The following is a 19018-nucleotide window of genomic DNA, read 5'->3' as shown; positions in this document are numbered from 1 at the left end:
AGGCTCATTTTTTCTCTGGCCAGGAAGGCTTTGCAAGGTGAGCCTGGTGGGCAGATCGCTTCTTTGCCAGCAGCTCCTGGATTTCCTGGTTGTTTTCGTCAAACCAGTCCTTGTTTTTCCTGGAAGAGAAGCCCAGTACCTCTTCAGTGGATTGCAGTATGGCCATTTTCAGCTGATCCCAGAGGGTTTCAGGAGACGTGTCCGTGAGGCAGTTTGCATCCTCGAGCTTTGCTTGGAGATTTGCCTGGAAGTTTCCTCTCACTACGTCTCACTACATCCTACACTACCATCTGTACATATGTACATACACACTTTGGTGATAGAATCTGTACTATATCATGCTGCTTAAACAAGTTCCTCTTGAATATTCCATTGCATTTATTTGAGGCTACATTTCCAATTCCTGGTTCTGGTCTTTTTGGGAAAGTTTTCTTTCCATTTAATCCTTTAACCCCAACAATCTTTTCAGTCATTTCTTAGCCTGTTTTATTTGGGGAAAAGAATAATCTTTCCTGATAATTATAAACTCTTGGTGCTGATATCCCCTTTGGAAATTTGCTCTTCTTCCGAAATACTACATAGGACAGTTAATTTGGTCTAAATTAAGTTCTACATAATTTCGGCTTTTCAATGTCGTTCTCCAGAAATGAACCACAAACGTTCATTTGCTTTGTTAAGGTTTTGCTTCATCTAATGACTTAATAGATAAACGCTGGTTTTCTTTGTTTCACATATACTGATTGTGGATAGTCAGTAAATAATGTCTTGTGAATTTGATTGGTTATTTTGAAGAAGTGACCAAGAAAATTGATAAGGGCAAGGCAGTAGACATTGTCTACATGGATATCAGAAAGGGGCTTGACAAGGTTCTGCAGGGGAGGCTGGTCCAGAAGGGATGGGATCCAGGGTGAGTGGCCAATTGGACATAGAATTGATGGTAGGAACCAGAGGATGGTCCTGGAGGGTGGATCGAAAGCCTGTGACCAGTCGTGTTCCACAGAGATTGGTGCTGGGTCCACTGTTTGCCATTTATATCAACAACTTAGATGATAATCTAGTTAGCAGAGTTAATACATTTGTAGATGACACCAAAATTGGTGGTAAAATGGGCAGTGAAGAAGGATCTGAGATTACAAGAGGATCTCGATGAACTGAAAAAGTGGAACAAGGAATGAGAAATGGAATTTGGAAAAGAGCAAGATATTGCACTTTGTGAGGCTAAATCAGGGCAGGATTTGTATAGTAAATGGTAGGTCCTTGTAAAGCATAGAGACTATGTGGTACGTACATTATTCGATGAAAGTAATGACAAAGGTGGACAGGGTAATGAAGGAGGAGTTTGGCACGCCTCATCATTCAGGGCATTGAGTGGAGGAGCAGGGATATCATGTTACAACTTAAAGGATGTTGGTGAGGTGCATTTCGAATATTGGATGCAGTTCTGGTCACCCAGTTATAGGAAAGATTTCATGAAGCTGAGAAGGATGCAGAAAAGATTCACAAGAATGTTACCAGGACTGACGAGCTTGAATTATAAGGAGAGGGTGGACAGGCAGGGGATTTTCTCCCTGGATCATAGGAGGTTGAGTGGGAACTTTATAGAGGTTCATAAGGTCATGTGGGGCATGGATAAGATAAATAGTCATGTTTTTTCCTGAGGGTAGGGTAACCTAAATAAGAAGGCATGGAATTAAGATGAGAAGGGAAAGGATTAAAAGAAACCTGAGGGGCACCTTCTTCACACAGAGGGTTGTGGGTGTGTAGAATCAGCTGCCAGAGGAAGTGGTCGAAGTGGGAACAATTGTAATGTTTAAAAGACATTTAGAAAAGGAAAATGGATAGGAAAGGTTTAGAGATATGTGGGGTAAATGCAGACAGGTTGGGTTGGGCTGAATGGTCTGCATCTGTACTATAAACTCTATGATTCGATGACAATTGAAAAAAAGATGACCCGCAACTGATTTAGTCTAAAATATTCAAATGACATGATAGAAAGGGCCTTCTGGTCAGACAAGATCAATAATAATTCTAAACTAGTTTACTGGGAGGAATAATAAAGACAGTGAAAAAAATTACCAATAAAATTATAATTATCATGCTGGAATGATATGAAATAGCTGATTATTTTTTGTCATCTTAAATGCCATCCCTAATTTGTATAAAGAAATAAAAACTTTTACTGGCAGACACGAAGTCTAATCTAATTTAGCATTAGGTGTTCTCTTTAGTTGATATCTTCTGGCTATCTATCCCATAGGATGATGATGGTTCCTTTCAGTCAGTTTATGGGGTTTGATATGAGGATATCCCACTCCTCAGAAAGGAACAGCATGTGTTTGAATAGATTTAGGTGAGTAGGAGGTTGCACAGGTCCAGACCCACCTTCTCGGCATCCCCTCCCAGATCCAGTGGCATGGCGAGGTTGAAATCAGTTGGGGGAAGTTCTGTTGCAGTGAATGGCCAGATCAAACTTCGATACAAGGGATGCCCTTTCTGCACTTCACGACTCGTGTTTGCTAGATGGCCATTGACCCTACGAGAGTGTTCATCCGCCCTTCGGTAGGTATTGTTTTTCATCCAGCAGGGTGTCTAGCCACCCTCTGCATTAGGCAAGCCTGGTGGGGGAGCCAGTTTAGTTGCAGGTAGTACTGGGTTACATACTTAATTAATTGGTCCAATTTTGTGGTATCTATAACATTATGTGGGCCATAATGGCCAAATCAAACAACAGTCCCTGCTTTCTGTTAACCATAAAAACCCTGAAATTTCTGTCCATGAACGGTGTCAAATAGTAGCAGACGTGCATTAAAGATGAGAGAGGAAAAGCTTAAAGGAGATATGCAAGGTATTTTTTTAAAGAAGAGAGTGGCAGGGGGCTGGAATGGCTGACAGAAATAGTGATGGAAGCAGATGTGATGGTAGCATATAGGAGGCTTTTAGATAAACAGAATACACCGAGAATGGATGGATATGGATCATGTAAAGGCAGACATTTGGTTTAATTTGACATCATATTCCACACATATGAGCTAAAGGGACTGTACCTGGCTGTTCTACGTTCCATTATTTGCCAGCATTTTCACTGTTGAAATGATTGTTACTGGATGGATTTCCTGCAGAACACAAGAGTGACAGGTCACGCAGCATCCATGAAAGCAAAAGGCAGGCGACGTTTTGGGTCAGAACCCATTTTCCAATAAAAACAGCTGTAAAACTTAATGCTGATCTTTTGGTAAATGTTTTTAAACAATATGACAGGTGATAATTACATGTGAACAACTTTCCACTAAGGGATAGGATGTCCTTTCAAACAGGCCCTTGTCTCTGCATGTTCCTGTAGCTCAAGAATAAGTAGATTAAATCTGATCTGAAGGAATAAAGTGTGTCAACCACCTCCCTAAATCAGCAATCATCAGCTAAATTTGTGGTACAGCACATTTTAGCTGATGCATACAACAATATTCCTGAGGCTGGAGGATGTCTTCTGTACTTCATCATTGAAGAAGTGCATTAGAAGGCAAAATTTGCCTTGGGTGTAATGAAGTATTTGAAGATCCAATATATTCTTCAGTGTGAGCAGTGTGCAGAATAACTTGTGTGTGTAGAATGTCATGCTGATTTATAGTGAATGGCCTTCAAATAACATTCAGTTAGTTCAGGTTAGTAAGAACTAGTTCTTCCATGAGTGACAATACTGGTAATGTGATCAAAGTATCTCCGAAGCTATATTTTCCCCATGACATTGCAGATGATGAGTTTGGGATGAACAAACATCTACATAATAGTACTAAAGAGGAAAATCTCACACCAAAATACTAATTCACTGTTAGCAAGAGTGCTTCGAGAGACATCCACTTTCAACTCTGCAAAGCTTATTTTTCTGATACGACACACAAACTCTCGGGGCCACTGGTATCTGCACTACCTTAGTCCATCTGTACTGAGGTATCCCTGACAACTTCATCTGCGAGAAGTGCATCCAGCTGCAGCTCCTGACAGACCACGGTTAGGGAATTGGTACTGGAGATGGATGAACTCTAGATAATTTGGAGTGATAGAAAAGAGTTACAGGGATGCAGTCACGCCTATGATGCATAAGGAAGGCAGCAAGGTGTCAGTCAGGAGAGGAAAGAGGAACAGCCAGGCAGTGCAGGGTACTCCTGTGCTTGCCTTGAGAATAAGTATACTCCTTTGGGTACTGCTGGGAGGGATGATCTACAGCAATGGTTTTCAAATTTTTTCTTTCCACTCACATACCACTTTATGTAATCTATATGCCATAAGTGCTCTGTGATTAGTAAAGGATTATGTGAGTACGTGAGAGTGAGTGGGGGAAAAAAATTGAGAACCTCTGTTATAGACACAATTGTAATAGAAATATTTTGTTTGATAAAAATTGTCATTGGCCCATTTTCTTTAGAGTTATGAAACTGTGCACATAATCAGTCAATTAGGTACGATTAATACAGTGGTTTTCAAACTTTTTCTCTCCACTCACTTACCACCTTAAGCAATCCTTTACTAATCACAGAGCACCTATGGCATCGGGAATACTTAAAGTGGTGTGTGACTGGAAGAAAAAGGTTGAGAACCATTGATCTATAGTATCTGGGCCAGGCAGCAGCAGCCAGATCAACAGCACCATGATTGCCTCTGATCCTCAGAAAGGAAGGGTGAGACATGCAGAGCAATAGCCACAGAAGACTCAATAGTCATGGAAATAGATAGGAGATGCTATACCAGCAAAACAGATTCCAGAACAGTGCATTGCCTCCTGGGTGCTTGGGTTCAGGATGTCTCTGAGTGGATGCAGAATATTCTTGAGGGGAAAGGGGAGCAGCCAGAGGTCATGGTACATATTAGCACCAATGACATGAACAGGAGTGGGGTAGGGATCCTGCAAAGTCAATTGAGGGAGTTAAAAAAGAACCTGAAGAGTAGGACCTTCAAGGTGGATCTCTGGATTACTGGATTAGGGAAGGTCAGAACAGAGAGATAGTGCAGACCAATGTGTGAGGAGATGGTGCAGACAGCAGGGTTTCAAAATCTTGGCTCATTGGAACCTTTTCTGAGGAAGGGGGTGACCTGTACAAGTGGGACAAGTTGCACCTGAACTCGAGGGGAACCAACATCCTGTCAGGGAGGTTTGCTAATGCTCGGTGGGGGAATGGGGGAGGGGTGTGATATTTAAACTAGATTCACTGGGGGGTGTGAGCCAAAGTGAAGAAGCAGAGAAAGACATTTGGCGCACAAGTAAAGACAACTCAGAGGGAATTTGTGTAGAGGCCTGGCGGATCGGGAAAAAATTGCATCCATGGGGATGTGTTGCAATGCAACAGGGACACAGTCAAGTGTAACAAATAATGGACTAAAGGTTTTCTATTAAAATTAATGCAGCATAAGAAATAAAGTGGATGACCTTGTCGTAAAGCTATAGATTGGCAGTATGATGTTGTGAACATCATGTAGTCATGGTTAAAGGATGCATGTCATTAGGACCTAAGGATAAGCTGGTAAGCAGATAGGATGGTGTGGCTCTGTTGGTAAAGAACATTAATTCATTAGAAAGAGGTGACATAGAATCAGAAGAGATAAAATTTTTGTGAGTTGAGTTAAGGAATAGCAAGGTTGGTGGTTATGTACAGACCTCCATGCAAATTACAACAGCAAACTGAAAAGGTGTGTCAGAAATGCAATGTTATGGTAGTCATGGGGGATTTTAACATGCAAGTAGATTGGGAAAACCAGGTTGGGACTGGATCTCAAGGAAGAGATATTGTAGAAAGCCTATGAGGTGTTTTTTTTTTACAGCAGCTTGTTAATGCGCCAGAGATGGATGATTAGAGAGCTTAAAGGAACCATTAGGGAGCAGTGTTCACAATATGATCGAGTTCAATTGAGATTTAACAAGTAGAAAATATAATCAGATGTGTCAGCATTTCAGTGGAGTAAAGGGAATTACAATGGCATGAGAGAGGAACTGGACAGTAGATTGGAAGGGAGCACTAGTAGGGAAGACGCAGAGCAGCAATGGATAGAGTTTCTGCAATAAATGAAGAAGGTGCAGGATAAATACAGGCCAGAAAGGAGGAAATATTCACATGGAAAAATGTCACAACTGTGGCTGATAAGGGAAATCAAAGCCAACATGAAAAAAAAAGAGAAGACATACAAAGAGCAAAATATGAGTGGGAAGATGGAGGATTGGGAAATTTTTAAAAACTTACAGAAGGTGACTAAAAACTCATGAGGGAAAAGATGAAGTATGAAAGTAGGCTAGCAAAATAATATCAAAGAGGATACAAAAAAACTTCTTCAAGGCCACTAGAAAGTGATGCTGGAGAAATAATGGGAGACAAGGACATGGCAGAGGAACCTAATGAGTATTTTGCATCAGTCTTCGCGATGGAAGACTTTAGCAGTGTGCCAGGTAGTGAAGGGTATCAGGGAAGATGAAGTGAGCGCAGTTACTATTTCAAGGGAGAAGGTGCTCAAAAAGCCGAATAGTCTGAGAGTGGATAAGTCTCCTCAACCAGATGGATTGCACCATCGGGTCCTGAATGAGGTAGTGGCAGAGATTGTGGAGGCATTGGTATTGATCTTTCAGGAATCAATAGACTCTGACATAGTCCTAGAAGACTGGAAAATTGCAAAATTCCAGAAGGGAGCCAGCAAAAAGGAAATTAAAGACCAGTTAGCCTGATGTCAGCAGATGGAATTGATTGTTAAGCATGAGGTTTTGGAGTAATTGGTGGTACATGACAGGATAAGCCAAAGGCAGCAAGGTTTCCTTAAGGGAAAATCTTGCTTGATAAACATACTGGAATTCTTTAAAGAAGTGACAAGCAGACTGGATAAGGGAAATTCAGTGGATTTTCAGAAGGCATTTAACATGGTGCCACACATGAGGCACACAAGAGTCCATGGTATAACAGGAATTATACTCTGTAGGTAGAGCATTTGGATGATTGGCAGAAAGCAGAGAATAGGAATACAACAATCATATTCTGATTGGCTGACAGTTTCTAGTGGCGTTCCACAGGGGACGGTGTTGGGGCCGCTTCTTTTTATGTTGCATATTAATGATTTGGATAATGGAATGACTGGCTTTGTGGCCCAAGTTTGCAGATGATATGAACATAGGTGGGGAGCAGGAAACACAAAGGGTGAAGAAAGACAGATTAGGAGAATGGGCCGAGAAGTGGCAAATGAAAGACGATGTCAAAGAGTGTAGGGTCATGCACTTGGGTGGAAAAAATTAATGGGCAGACTATTTTCAAAAAGTGGAGAAAATTGAAAATACCCAGATGCAAAAGGACTTGGGAGTCCTCAGGCAGGATAGCCTGAAGGCAAGCTTGCACGTTGAGATGGTGGTGACGAAGGTAAAGGCAATGCTGGCATTCATTAAAGGGGAATAGAATATAAAAGCAGGGATATGATGTTGAAGCTCTAAAAGGCACAGGTGAGACCTCATTTGGAGCATTGTGAGCAGCTTTGGGCTCCTCATTTAAGATGTGTTGACATTGGCAATAGTTCAAATGACGCGAACTTGGATGATTCTGGGAATTACTAAAATTCTGATTGCTTTAAAAAGTAATTCATTTAAATATTTAACTTTTGGTGTTTTTGTTTACACAAGTTTAGACCCTGCTGGTTACATTTTACAAAAGCTACTTAAATGGAAAAACAGAGTTAACTTGTCAATATTCATTTTAAAAAATCTGAACCTAGCCAACTGAAATGGTGAATGAGATGACAGCACTCTGCAATCTCTCTAGTTATTTTTTACCTGTTATGCAATTACATAGATCAAATAAATATTCAGATTAATACAAGTCAGTGAACTTCACATGAAAACAAATCCCAATGGAAATGTTTCTGAGATTTTTTGTTAGGCTATTCCTATTTATTAAGGGTGTAATGATTTGTTCAACCTCACATAAAGGCCTAATACAAAAAAAAGTAGTAATTTTTCTCCTCTGTGTCTTTATTCATGGCATAAATTCCTTTATATTTTCAGCTCTTTTTAAATTTCAAGTCAAGTTTATTGTCATCTGATTTTACAAGTAGAACCCGATGAAACAGCATTCTTATCCTTGGTGCAAAGCACGCAGATATACAACCAGACATAACACATATACATATATACATACACATATACAGACAAACAATACATATGCAAGATAAGCATTTCATCAATGCAAATAAATATTGTTTCATGAATATTAAAGTTTTGGATGGTTAGTATTCTTTTGATTGTTCAGCATTCTCACTGCCGTGGGAGCAGCTGAAAGATGGTATGGGCAGGATGATTTTGCATGCCCTCTTCAGACAATGAACCCGGTAGATCACATCAATTGGGGAGAGGGAGATTCCTGTAATCCTCTCTTCTACTCTTATGGTCCTGTGGATTGACCTCTGATCCACTTCTCTGCAGCAACCTTACCACACTGATGCAGCCAGCCAGGACACCCTCCATAGAGCTCCTATAGAAGGCCGAAGTAATGGTGGCTGGTAGCCTTGCCCACTTCATTCTTCTCAGGAATTGCAGTTGTGCCTTCCTGTCGAGATGTTGAGTGCCTACGATAGGTCATTAGTTAAGTGAACTCCAAGGAACCTGGTGCTCTCCACTCTCTCTATTACAGAGCTGTTAGTGTAGTGGAGGGTGGCTGTTCCTGGTCTTCCTGAAGTCAACAATCATCTTCATTTTGTCCACGTTATTGTTGCTGACGAGGCCAACTATTGTGTCATCTGCAAACTTGGTGACATTTTTGGAGCTGGATCTGGCGATGCAGTCATGGGTCAGTAGTGTGAACAGGGGCAGACTGCGCACACAGCCCTGTGGTACACCAGTGCACAGTGTGATGGTGCTCAACATTCAAAAGGTGTTTGCAAGACAATGACTCAAGATACACCAGTGAAGCAAATATACATATACTTGTATGCACATCAAAATGTTCCACAATTGAAAAAACTAAATTTAAAACAGAAAATATACACCAAAATCATATGTAGTATATTTCAGTCATATAGCTTGAGCTATCCAAGAGAACGAGAATAACTGCACTAAATGACTACCGCCTAATGGGACTGACCTCTACAATCATGAAGTGCTTTGAGTGACTGGCCATGGAATGCATCAAATCACCCCTTCCAGTGACAATGGGCCCATTGTCCCCGTCCAAACCGATCCACAGACAATGCAATGGCTTGACACTCCACTCTATCCGGACCCACCTCGAGAATGATGCCTCATATTCCAAGCTGTTGCTCATTGAATTCAGCTTGGCTTTCAACAATCATACCTCAAGAGGCTGGTGGATTGATTGTCATAGCTGGAACTCAATACCCCTCTCTGCAACTGGATTCTGGAGTTCTTGATTGAAAGACCGCAGTCAGGGTTAGGAGCATAACCTCAAGTCCCACCACACTGGGCGCTGGTGTATCTTAGGGCTTTGTGCTCAGCCCGTTACTGTTCATGCTGCTGACTCATGACTGCACAGCCAGATTCAGTTCAAACAGAATCATCGTTGCAAATGATAGAACAGGAATTGGCCTCATTGGCAGCAATGATGATTCATCTTACAGAGAGGAGGCTGGAAAGCTCGCAAAATGGTGTAAAACAACCTGAGCCTCAAGGTAGACAAGACAAAGATGATTGTAACTTCAGATGGACAAACGTTCACCATTCTCCATGCCACATCGATGTGTTCTCCACTGTCTCCATGATAGAACCAAAGTTCCTTAGTGTGCATATAAAGGACGACCTATCTTGGACCTTCAACACCTCATCAGTAGGGAAGGCAAAGCATGAGTAACGGGGTGAGCACAAAGCCCTAAGATACACTAGTGCTCAGCGTGGTGGGACTTGAGGTTATGCTCCTAACCCTGACTGCAGTCTTTCAATCAAGAACTCCAGAATCCAGTTGCAGAGAGGGGTATTGAGTTCCAGCTATGACAATCAATCCACCAGCCTCTTGAGGTATAATTGTTGAAAGCCAAACTGAATTCAATGAGTTTGAGGAGGGCAAGGTTACCATCCCCCATCTTGACAACTTTTGACAGGAGCACAATGGAGAGTGTCCTGCCAAGCTGAATCATTATGATATAGTAGCTGCAAAGTATCAGACCAAAAGTCAATACAGAGGATCATCAAAATGGCCAAGAAGAGCACTGGGGTATCCCTTTCTTCTATTGATGAGATATATGGGGACCTTGGCTTAAATAGGACTCAAAGAATTATTAAAGACCTTTTCCATCTAGCACACTACCTTTGTTCCACTGCCATCAAAAAGGTACAGAAGGTACTGCCAGGCTGGGAAATAACTTCTTCCCGTGGGCTGTGAGATTGATGAACAGTATCTGAATAAAGCATCTCAAAATATTCATTTATTTTTATTTTAAAATATATCTTTCTGTATATATGTGATTATTATGTATTGTGTTTGTGCATCATGGTCCAAAGAAATGCTGTTTTGTCAGACTGGGTATATCAGTCAGATGATAATAAACTTGAACTAAAGGTAAAAAGTTAATATAGTATAAAAATATCAGACTGCTAGAACCTACATCCCTTATTTCTTACTTTTAGAGGAATATGCCAGTTGATGCAATAAATACATGCAAGTCTAATCATAATATTTGTCTTGTTCCATTAGGCTTATGTAAATAAACCCAGTGAGGCAGGAGGAATCAATATTGGAACCAAGCAAAATTTATAAATGATGACTTTTCACTCGTGAAAAGGTAGTAGAAATTCTTATCTTTTCCTACTCACCTGGTTGTATTTTGCTTCTATGTTGAAATTTGTAACCGGGATTAACTCAGTTAAATTAATCAGTAGCAGCATGATAGCAAACATCTTCCTGAATTGAAGGATAGACAAAGAATTAAATTTTGATTAAGCACAAATGTAGCTTTTTTGCAACAGTACAGTTAAGGGGGAAAGAAACAACAGTGCAGTTTTTTTAATTTTTTTTATTTTTCACACTATAGATCACATTATTCAAGATATACACATTTCTCCTTTCAAATATATACAGTGTCGTTTTCTCCCCCCCCTCCCTCCTCCCCTCCCCCCCACCCATTCAAAACTCTGAGTCCAAGATACATCAAACCCATCAATGTTGTCACTCAACATTAACGAACAAAAACTTCCACTGAGTCAATTCTTTCCATTCTCTTTTCCTTTTGTCATTTTAGGTGATAGATGTCCCGGTACGTTTTCTCTATTATATTCCATGTACGGCTCCCATGTTTGTTCAAATAATGTTATATTATTTCTTAAACTATATGTTATTTTTTCTAAAGGAATACATTTATTCATTTCTATATACCATTGCTGTATTTTCAAATTATCTTCTAATTTCCAGTTTGACATAATACATTTTTTTGCTACAGCTATGGCTATCTTAACAAATCTTTTTTGTACACCCTCCAAATCAAGTCCAAATTCTTTATTTTTTATGTTACTTAGGAGGTAGATCTCTGGGTTTTTTGGTATATTGCTTTCTGTAATTTCATTTAATATCTGGTTTAGATCTTCCCAAAATTTTTTCACCTTTTCACAAGTCCAGATTGCATGAATTGTTGTTCCTATTTCTTTTTTACAACAAAAACATCTGTCAGATACTGTTGGATCCCATTTATTTAACTTTTGAGGAGTGATATATAACCTATGTATCCAATTATATTGTATCATACGTAATCTCGTATTTATTGTATTTCTCATAGTTCCTAAACATAACCTCTCCCATGTTTCATTTTTTATCTTTCTGTTTAGATCTTGATCCCACTTTTGTTTAGTTTTATCATTTATTTCCTCATTCTCCTTTTCTTGTAATTTGATATACATGTTTGTTATAAAATTTTTAATTATCATTGTGTCTGTAATCAGATATTCAAAATTGCTTCCTTCTGGTAACTTCAGACTACTTCCCAATTTATCCTTTAAATAGGATTTCAATTGGTAATATGCCAGCACAGTATCTTGAGTTATATTATATTTATCCTTCATTTGTTCAAAGGATAATAATTTATTCCCTGAAAAACAATTTTCTATTCTTTTAATCCCTTTTTTCTCCCATTCTCTAAAAGACAGGTTATCTACCATAAAAGGGATGAGCTGATTTTGCGTCAGTATTAGTTTTGATAATTGGTAGTTTGTTTTATTTCTTTCTACATGAATCTTCTTCCAAATATTAAGCAAATGGTGCAATACTGGAGAATTCCTATGTTTTACCAATTTTTCATCCCATTTATATAATATATGTTCAGGTATCTTCTCCCCTATTTTGTCTAGCTCTAATCTAGTCCAATCTTGCTTTTCTTTTGTTTGGTAAAAATCTGATAGATATCTTAATTGTGCGGCTCTATAATAATTTTTAAAATTTGGCAGTTGTAAGCCTCCTTGTCTATACCATTCTGTTAATTTATCTAGTGCTATCCTCGGTTTCCCCCCTTTCCATAAAAATTTCCTTATTATTTTCTTTAACTCCTTAAAGAATTTTTCTGTCAAGTGTATTGGCAGTGCCTGAAATAGGTATTGTATCCTTGGAAAAATGTTCATTTTAATACAGTTTATCCTTCCTATTAGTGTTAATGGTAAGTCTTTCCAATGCTCTAAATCTTCCTGTATTTTTTTCATTAGTGGATAATAATTAAGTTTATATAGATGGTTGAGGTTTTTATTTATTTGTATACCTAGGTATCGTATTGTTTGCATTTGCCATCTAAACGGTGATTCTTTCTTGAATTTTGAGAAATCCGCATTATTCATTGGCATTGCTTCACTTTTATTTGCATTAATCTTGTATCCCGACACTTCTCCATACTCCTTCAATTTCTTATGTAATTCTTTTATTGATGTTTCTGGTTCCGTTAGGTATACTATAACATCATCTGCAAATAAACTGATTTTGTATTCCTTGCCTTTTATTTTTATCCCTTTTATTTTATTTTCTGTTCTTATCAGTTCTGCAAGTGGTTCTATGGCTAACGCGAACAATAAGGGCGATAGTGGGCATCCCTGTCTTGTTGATCTGCTTAAGTTAAAATGTTTTGATACATATCCATTTACTGTCACTCTTGCCAATGGCCCCTTATATAATGCTTTAATCCAATTAATATATTTCTCTGGTAAACTAAATTTTTGTAGTACCTTGAATAAATAATTCCATTCTACTCTGTCGAAGGCCTTCTCTGCGTCTAAAGCAACCGCTACTGTTGGAGTTTTATTTCCTTCTATGCATGAATTAAGTTAATAAACTTAAAAATATTATCTGTTGTTCGTCTTTTTTTTATGAATCCAGTTTGGTCTAGACTTACTATTTTTGGTACATAGTCAGCTAATCTGTTTGCTAATAATTTAGCTATTATCTTGTAATCTGTGTTAAGTAGAGATATTGGTCGATATGATGCTGGTGCAAGTGGATCTTTCCCTGCCTTTGGTATTACTGTAATTATTGCTGTTTTGCATGAATCTGGTAAGCTTTGTGTTTTATCAATCTGGTTGATTACTTCCAGGAGGGGAGGAATTAATAAATCTTTAAATGTTTTATAGAATTCTATTGGGAGACCATCCTCTCCTGGTGTTTTATTATTCGGCAGATTTTTTATTGTCTCTTGTATTTCTACCATTTCCAATGGTTCTATTAATTTATTTTGTTCCTCTGTTTGTAATTTCAGTAGTTCAATTTTAGTTAAGAATTCATCTATTTTGCCTTCTTTCCCTTCGTTTTCAGTTTGGTATAATTGTTCGTAGAATTCTCTGAAATTTTCATTAATTTCCGTTGGATTATATGTGATCTGTTTGTCTTTTTTCCTTGATGCCAATACCATTCTTTTAGTTTGTTCTGTCTTAAGCTGCCACGCTAGAATTTTGTGCGTTTTTTCTCCTTGTTCATAATAGTTCTGCTTTGTCTTCATATTTTTCTCTACCTTATATGTTTGAAATGTTTCATATATTATTTTTTTATCTACCAATTCCCTTCTTTTAGTAGTGTCTTCCTTCCTTGCTAATTCTTTCTCTATATCTGCTATTTCCTTTTCCAGCTGTTCTGTTTCCTGATTGTAATCCTTCTTCATCTTAGTTATGTAATTTATTATTTGCCCTCTGATGAACGCTTTCATTGCATCCCATAATATAAACTTATCCTTCACTGATTCCGTATTTATTTCAAAATACATTTTAATTTGTCTTTCTATGAATTCTCTAAAATCCTGTCTTTTAAGTAGCATGGGGTTTAATCTCCATCTATACATTTTTGGAGGGATATCCTCTAACTCTATTGTCAATATCAAGGGTGAATGGTCCGATAATATTCTAGCTTTATATTCTGTTTTCCTAACTCTATCTTGTATACAAGCTGATAACAGGAATAAATCTATTCTTGAATATGTTTTATGTCTATCCGAATAATATGAATATTCCTTTTCCTTTGGGTGTTGTTTCCTCCATATATCCAAAAGTTGCATTTCTTGCATCGATTTAATTATAAATTTGGTTACTTTATTCTTTGTTAATTTTTTTCCCGGTTTTATCTATGTTTGAATCTAAATTGAGATTGAAATCCCCTCCTATTAATATATTCCCTTGCGTATCTGCTATCTTCAGAAAAATATCCTGCATAAATTTTTGATCTTCTTCATTAGGCGAATATATATTAAGTAAATTCCAAAACTCCGAATATATCTGACATTTTATCATTACATATCTTCCTGCTGGATCTATTATTTCCTCTTCTATTTTAATTGGTACATTTTTACTGATTAATATAGTCACTCCTCTAGCTTTTGAGTTATATGACATTGCCGTTACATGTCCTATCCAATCTCTCTTTAATTTCTTGTGCTCCACTTCAGTTAAGTGTGTTTCTTGCACAAATGCAATATCAATTTTTTCTTTTTTCAGTAAATTTAGCAGTTTCTTCCTTTTGATTTGGTTATGTATTCCATTAATATTTAAGGTCATATAGTTTAATGTAGCCATTTTATACTTTGTTTATCTTTCCCTTCCGTTTCCTCATCATCACCTTTCCTTCTCATCCATTTCTGCTTTCTTTCTTTGAACAGTTTATAAGACAACATTTTTAACACATCAAACATTCCCCTTATTCTCCTACCTAATATTTCTTTAACCCCATTGTCCCCTCCCCTTCCTGAGTTGCCCATTATCCCTTGTCGGGCAACCACATCTCCCCTCTCCATTTGGATTTGCGAATTCACTCGCGTCAACTGATTTTGCAGTGACCGTAATTTCTCCCTACCCAGCCCCCCCAGAAGATTTCAATTTTTATATACAACAAAGGTCACTCTCTAAATTCCCTCTTTACTCCTCTCTTCCCCTTTTTTCCCCTCAATAATTCTTCTCTATACACTATATATTTTCTTTTAAATGCACATACACTTATGTAATATATGCATTATATATATATATAGTCCTATACACACGTCTTTTTAGTTCGCAGTCTTTTGTACTCTCATTACACATCTTCATCTCTCAGTCTATTTTGTAATTGTTCTGTAAATTTTCGTGCTTCCTCAGGATCCGAGAATAGTCTGTTTTGCTGTCCTGGAATAAATATTTTCAATACCGCTGGATGCTTTAGTATAAATTTATACCCTTTCTTCCATAAAATCGCCTTTGCTGTATTGAACTCCTTTCTCTTCTTCAGGAGTTCAAAACTTATATCTGGATAAATAAAAAAATTTTGCCCTTTGTACTCCAGTGGCTTGTTGTCCTCTCTTACTTTCTCCATTGTTTTCTCCAGTACCTTTTCTCTTGTAGTATATCTTAGGAATTTTACTAAAATGGATCTTGGCTTTTGTTGTGGTTGTGGTTTAAAGGCTAATGCTCTATGTGCCCTTTCTATTTCCATTTCTTGCTGTAGTTCTGGACATGCTAAGATCCTGGGGATCCAATCTTTTATAAACTCTCTCATATTCTTGCCTTCTTCATCTTCCTTAAGGCCCACTATCTTTATGTTATTTCTTCTGTTATAATTTTCCATTATATCTATTTTCTGAGCTAACAGCTCTTGTGTCTCTTTAACTTTTTTATTAGATTCCTCTAATTTATTTTTTAAGTCCTCTACCTCCATTTCTACTGCTGCTTCTCGTTCTTCCACCTTGTCCATTCTTTTTCCTGTTTCTGTTATGGTCATATCTATTTTACTCACTTTCTCTTCTGTACTGTTTATTCTTCTTCTTAAATCACTAAATTCTTGTGCTTGCCATTCTTTAAATGAATCCATGTATTCTTTAATAAGAGAAAATATATCCATTGTCTTGCCTTTCCCTTCTTCCTCCATTTCACTGTACTCTTCCTCTTCCTCTGGGTTGGCCATCTGTTGTTTCTTTGTTTTCTTTTTCTTCTCTTCTTTCTGTTTTCGTTGTCTTCTATGTTCTCCTCTTGCTGCTGCTATTCTGTAGCTGTCATTGCCGGCTGTGGAGATCGACTCCCCAGCTGGTCGCCCCTCCCGTCGGTGTGTTTTTTTGCATGCGCAGTTGCGCACTTTTACTCGGCTCAGCGAGCCATTTTTGTAGTCCACTTTCTACCGACCTGAGGGAGTGGGCTTCTCTCTCCACCGCGGGCCTCTTTGAACAGGTAAGGCCTTCTTCTTCCGTTGTCTTCTCTTCCTCTCTTCTTACCGTTGGTTTCGACTTTTCTTTTTTCGTCACCATCTTCTTTCCATCTTTATATTCACTTTACTTTAATTTTTATTTTTGTGCCTTTGTGCTTTCCTTTATTTTTTTCAACTTTTCTGGAGAGGGCTGGAGTTCACCGTCCGGCCACTACTCCATCACGTGACTTCCCCCAACAACAGTGCAGTTAAGGGGGAAAGAAACAAGTCAAATTGCAGAAGTATTTGGAAGAGGGCTTTAATGCATACCCATGTTTTCTTCCTCTCACATCTCCTGCAGCTTGTATTTCAATAATACAACTTGTATTTCAAGGATAGAATGTTACAGCACACTTTGCAGGAAAATTATTTTATAACAACCTGAAAGTTTTACTTGCATACATTATCAGACAGCTTCCTATTTTTAAATTAGGAAATGGTTCTCCAGAAGCTGAGGTCAATTCCTGGAACTCACCAACCAATAGCACTGAGTAACTTCACTGAAAGGACTGCTGAGCTTTCATAACAAATGCTGGCTTTGCAGTGACACCTAGATCAGTGGCATGGTAGTGCAGCTAGTTGAGCTGCTACCTTATATGGTGCCAGAGACATGGGTTCAACCTCATCTCTTGTGCTTTGTGGAGTTGGCATATTCACCCTGTTACCAAATGAGTTTCATCCAGGTACTTCAGTTTCTTCCCACATCCCAATTGCGCAAATCGGCAGGTTAACAGACCAAAGTATATTGGCCTAGTGTGAAGGGAGTGGTAGAATCTGGAGGACATTTATGAGAATGTAGATATTACTGTAAATGGTCAGAGACAATTACAGACCAAGCTGGTGTCTCAAACATTTGACAGCTGTGACAGGGCGTGCACACCATTACATCCTTGAAGGGCAAACAAGGCAATGTCACCAATTGTAGTGCATCTCTTGCAGACAATCTTAATGCCTTCACATCAAAAGAGAAAAGTATTAAAAACCTTTGCGAAATCCCGCAGTCCCTGCTGACTCCGGGCTTCCAGTCTTAGAGGCTGATGTGAACAGAATTTTCAGTAGGGAAAATCCTCAGAAAGAGTTCAGTCCAGACAGTGTATCTGGCTGCATCCTTAAAACCTGTGGAAACAAACTAGCTGGAGTTTTTGCAGACATTTTCAACTTCTCACTATATTAGTTAGAAATTTCCACTTATTTCAAAAGAGCATCCATCATTCTGGTATCCAAGAGGAGCAAGGTGACCTGCTTCAACAACTATTGACCCATGCCAGACTTCTACTACGATGAAGTGCTTTGTGAGGTTGGTTATGTGAAGAAACAACTTCTACATCAGGACCTGGACTCACTCCAATTTGCTTATTGTCACAAAAGGTCAACAGCAGATGCCATCATACTGGTTCTCTGTTAGATCAACTGGACATCAAGCCACTGACGAGAATGCGGTGTTCAACACCATCAGGTGAGCAATATTTATGACCAAGCTAAAGGATTCATTCTTCTGCAACTGGATCCTGTACTTCCAGATCAGCAGACTCTAGTCAATTCAGATCAGCAACATCACCACTAGGCTGATCGAAAGGCTGTGTGCTTAGTCCCCTACTCTGATCCTTCTACACCCATGATTGTGTAGCCAAGTTCAGTTGCAACTCACTGATGACACCATTGTTGTTGGAACTGGAAATGAGCTAGAATGCAGGTTGGACATCAAGCATCTGGTTGGGTGGTGCCAGAAAAACAATTTGCTCTTAATATCACCAAGGAAGTGATTGTTGATTTTTGGAAGGAGGTAGAGGAACAATGGCTTGATAATACAAGGACCCAGGAGTTTAGAAGGCTGCAAATATAGCCAGGTCCATCATAGGCTCGAACAACTCATATGTTGCAACTATGTGAGACACGACTTCAAGAAGGCAGCCAACATCATAAGGGACCCTTACCACTCTAGCAACAACCTCTTCTCACTGTTACCTTTGGCAGAAAGTACAGAAACCTGAAAACCAACACCTATGGGTTCAAGAACAGTTTATTTCCATCAGCTATCAGATCCTTGTATCTCCCTTTAGTATACTAATCATGAATGACTGCACTATTGTGAGCCATATTTTTGCCCTAGGACAACTTAATATTTATCATCTTGTACATGTCTTTTAATGTCATTCATTTATAGGATCCTTGACTGACTTCCTCATCAGAAGACAAGCCAGCATGAATCAGAAACAATATCTCTTCCTCACTGACAATCAACAGACACACCTCAGGATGAGTGCTTACTCATTGCTCTACACCTACGACTGTGTGGCTAGGCTCAATTCAAATGCATTAAAAAATTTGGCAGTGACACCACGGTTGTCAGCAGAATCACAGGTGACATCAAGGAAGTATACAGGAGCGAGATAAAT

At 38.6% G+C, this 19018-nt stretch overlaps 1 long non-coding RNA gene across 1 annotated transcript in view; it reads left to right on the top strand.

Annotated features, from left to right (window-relative positions):
- Positions 1 to 19018, top strand: part of LOC138750771 (uncharacterized) — a 35093-nt gene that overhangs the window by 4713 nt on the left and 11362 nt on the right. Inside the window, exon 2 of the long non-coding RNA XR_011349498.1 lies at positions 10659 to 10746. This is a non-coding gene — a long non-coding RNA (uncharacterized lncRNA). The remainder of the gene's footprint in view (positions 1 to 10658; positions 10747 to 19018) is intronic.

The sequence above is a fragment of the Narcine bancroftii genome, chromosome 1, assembly GCF_036971445.1.
Source record: "Narcine bancroftii isolate sNarBan1 chromosome 1, sNarBan1.hap1, whole genome shotgun sequence".
NCBI lineage: Eukaryota > Metazoa > Chordata > Chondrichthyes > Torpediniformes > Narcinidae > Narcine > Narcine bancroftii.
The sequence above is the reverse complement of the archived record's forward strand: the minus strand, read 5'-3'. Positions and strand labels throughout refer to the sequence as shown.